We start from the raw sequence: 3,483 nt of genomic DNA on the forward strand, positions 1-3,483 counted from the left end.
TTAAATATTGGTAATGATTTAAATGACCTGATAGACAATGTATAGTATTCCGTACTTATCTGATAACAATTTAGAATCTCCGAAGACTTTTAGATATTTGATGTCTAATCCGATTGCTTTGTATAATCGTTGGACTAAAGCCTCGTATTCTGCAGTATTATTGGTGCAATCGAACTCGAGTCTACAAGTTAGCATAGTTTTATTTCCTTCTGGGCTAACTAATATGCATATTGCTCCTGCTCCTTCATTAGACTTAGGACCGTCAAAAAATAACTTCCAAAATAAAGATTTATTTACAGGATTATCTATAAAATTAATACATTTAGAACTATCTGTTTGAGAAAAAATTTCCACTTGAGATAAAACATAATGTTCCAAGTAAGGTGAAGTGTGAGCGTTAAAATTTCCTAGGAAAGAATCAACAGAATAGTTGCCAATTATATTATTACTGTATGCTACCGGTTCATTTTCTCCTTCCAATTCTGTTACTATGTATTTCTGATGTCTTTCTCGCTCAACCTTTATCTGATTTGGCTTACCATTGTAAGGGAGCCACATGTGCAACCAATCAGTTGCAAAGTATCCATGAAGTTTTTCTGACCAATCCCTGCAAAGAATTAAGCCATAGAATTCTGAAATTTCTGCAACTAAAATATCGATAACTTGACATACCTTTGGAATAGATAATAGCCTTATGGTAACCTGATTTAATTCACCGATCACTTCAACTTGCGACCGATCCAGCTGCACTAAGCGCACAACAGATTTTTGAGGTTGAATGTTCAACTTTGCACAAATCGATTTAGGTAAGATATTGGATGAGGCTCCTGAATCCACTAAATAATTTTGCAAATTTTAATTGAAAATTTCATAAGTAAGAAGAAATGGGGGAGTATGAGATCTTGACCTTCCTCCAATTAGAGCAATGTCATTTGGATCAACTTTGTTAATCACAGTATTTGGAGGTCTTTCTCATGGGAAGCTTGCGAGATTACAGCGGCGGGTAAAGGTGCAACTAGTACTGCATGTAATTCTTTCAAAAGGAGCTTTTGCTAATGTTTTAACTTGCTCAATTCATAAAAAGTGATATTAGCCCTAGTCTTCTTCATGTCTTCTATGATGTTATACTCCATTTCGTCCGAAACAATCAATGTTTTAGATGGAGTTGCTGAATCTATTTGGACTGGGCTTGTTTGACTCGCTTTGGATGTCATTTTCTTGGCTGCAACTTTATCCTTAGGCATTGAGCTTGCGCTCTTTGGCTTGGGAGTAGGTTGAGGAGGATCGAGTTGATTTCTACTTCGATTACTAACTGGCGATGCCTCTTGATCCTCTTCATCGGGGAGGATGAAATCCCACATACCTTGTAATTCTACAATTTCTTCATCATCGGTAGGTTCTTCGGTAGCAGTTTCCTCTTCTTCTTCTTCTGATTCGACACTTGTAATAGCATTAGGAGGCTTTGAATCAGTGGAAGGATTTCTTCTATAAGGCTTGTAAGGCTTTTTAGAAGAAGTCTCTGCGACTTTTTTCTTTATATCAACCATTTCGTTAGACATGGTTTTCAAAACTTTTTGCAATCCTTCTAAATCAAATGGGTCTTTGGGCTGTTTTTTCTTTGGATCTTCTTTGAAAGAAACCTTTTTAGATTTACGTTCTTCAATGACGTTTTCCTTTTCTAAAGCTATGATACGTTTCTCTACCACTATTGCTTCCTTCATATTGTTAGCTAAAGTTCTTTTGTTAGCTCTATCAATGAAGATTGCTATGTTTGATGGTAGCGCATAAATGTACCATTCACTTCGCACTTCTTCGCTTGGTTTAGAAGCAGTAGGAATTTTGTTCAATAGTTTATTAAAACGTGAGTTAAAATCCTTAATAGGTTCCTTTGAATCAACTCTAAGGTTAGATATGTCATTGATTAATGTTGCAGTGGACCTGTCATCACCAAACTTAGTCAAGAACTGTTCTTGGAAGATTTCCCAACTAGTGATAGACCCGGATGGTAACGAGAAATACCATGATCTAGCTGCTCCTTGCAAGGTGTAAGGGAAAAGCCGAATGACAGTGTCCTAATTAGTGACCCCATTGAGATTTATGGATAACATAAAATTATTTATGTGTTCTTCTGCTAGCATGCCTGCTTCAGGATTAAACTTAGGTAGCCATTTTTTAGGATGGGCCAGTATTTGACTCAAGGGAGCAGGCATTAAGACTACCCCTGGGTTATTCCATGGCTTTTGGGCCATCATTGAACTGCTAACAGTGGAAAGCATAGAAGATGATCCCTGCGGTTGGGGAGATGAGGATATTACAGTTCCAGATGTTTGAGAAGGAGATGTTGAAGTCCTAGTGGTCTGATGGACGATGATTTGAAGTGGAGGAGTGGATGTTTGACTTCACGGTGGGGAAGTTGAGATGGATGATGATAAAAAAGAGTCTCACTATCAGACCCTTTAGATGATTTCCTTGCTCTCTTCCTTGCAGGTAGAGGTAACTCAATTGGCTCCATACCAAACTTTTTGATCTTTAATCTGGTGAGAGGATGAGCAGGATTATATTGCGAAGTCACATTGCCTTGAGATTTATCAGATTTTTGAGGTGATATAGAAAATCGCTGAAGTTTATGAATCAAAGATTCAACTTCAGGTGGTTCAATAGTAGATTTCCCTGAAATGTCAGGGTTTATGACAGTGGTTGTTGTTCTTTCGAGTTCTTGCTCAAGATTTAAAGATTCTAAGTGCGATGGAGAAGTCGAGGGAGATGGCGAGGGTGATTTACTCTCAGAATGGTATTTAGATTTATACTTACTTGCCATTCACGGTTCGAGGCCCTCCTTCTAGCACCAAATATGTTGAAGCCCTGATATCGGGTCTACAACAAGGGGGATACCAGCCCGGTTCGGACCTTGGTTAGCAGCTCCTTTTCCATTTGGTATAGTGGGTCTGACTGGGGATATGGGACTAGTTTCCCAATATATGTGTGTGTGTGGTGAGAATTGATATTTCTTTCCTAATGGTTCCTAAGTAAAATGCTTTTTATTCTAAATCTAATCTAACAACATGCAATTGTATTCTAATAAATAGAAATATGTAATTCTAAACTAACCTGGGATGTAATCTTTCTGTTATGCAATCTAAAATGATTTCAAATGACAGTTGGTAATAAAGATCATTCAACTACTATGAGAAAGAATTCAATAAAGATAAACCATTTCATATAAAAAGTTAGATGAAACAGTTGTGAAAAAAATATCGCATAGTAAGCTACTCATATATTAAGCATAAATAAATAGCTATCACTGTACAAAAGTGCCAAATGATAACTCAAGCATTTAAGCATTCATATATAAATAACTAAACATGAATATCACCATAACACATAAGTAGAAATAGTTAAGAGATAAAAGTACCATTTATAACTAGTTCTACTCATGACCTCCAGCAATAATGATCTATTTCTTCTTAATCCAACATCCACTAA

This window comes from Pinus tabuliformis, chromosome 3_1 (assembly GCF_031772625.1).
Source record: "Pinus tabuliformis cultivar Carrire ecotype Pingquan chromosome 3_1, CPIR1, whole genome shotgun sequence".
Classification (NCBI taxonomy): Eukaryota; Viridiplantae; Streptophyta; class Pinopsida; order Pinales; family Pinaceae; genus Pinus; species Pinus tabuliformis.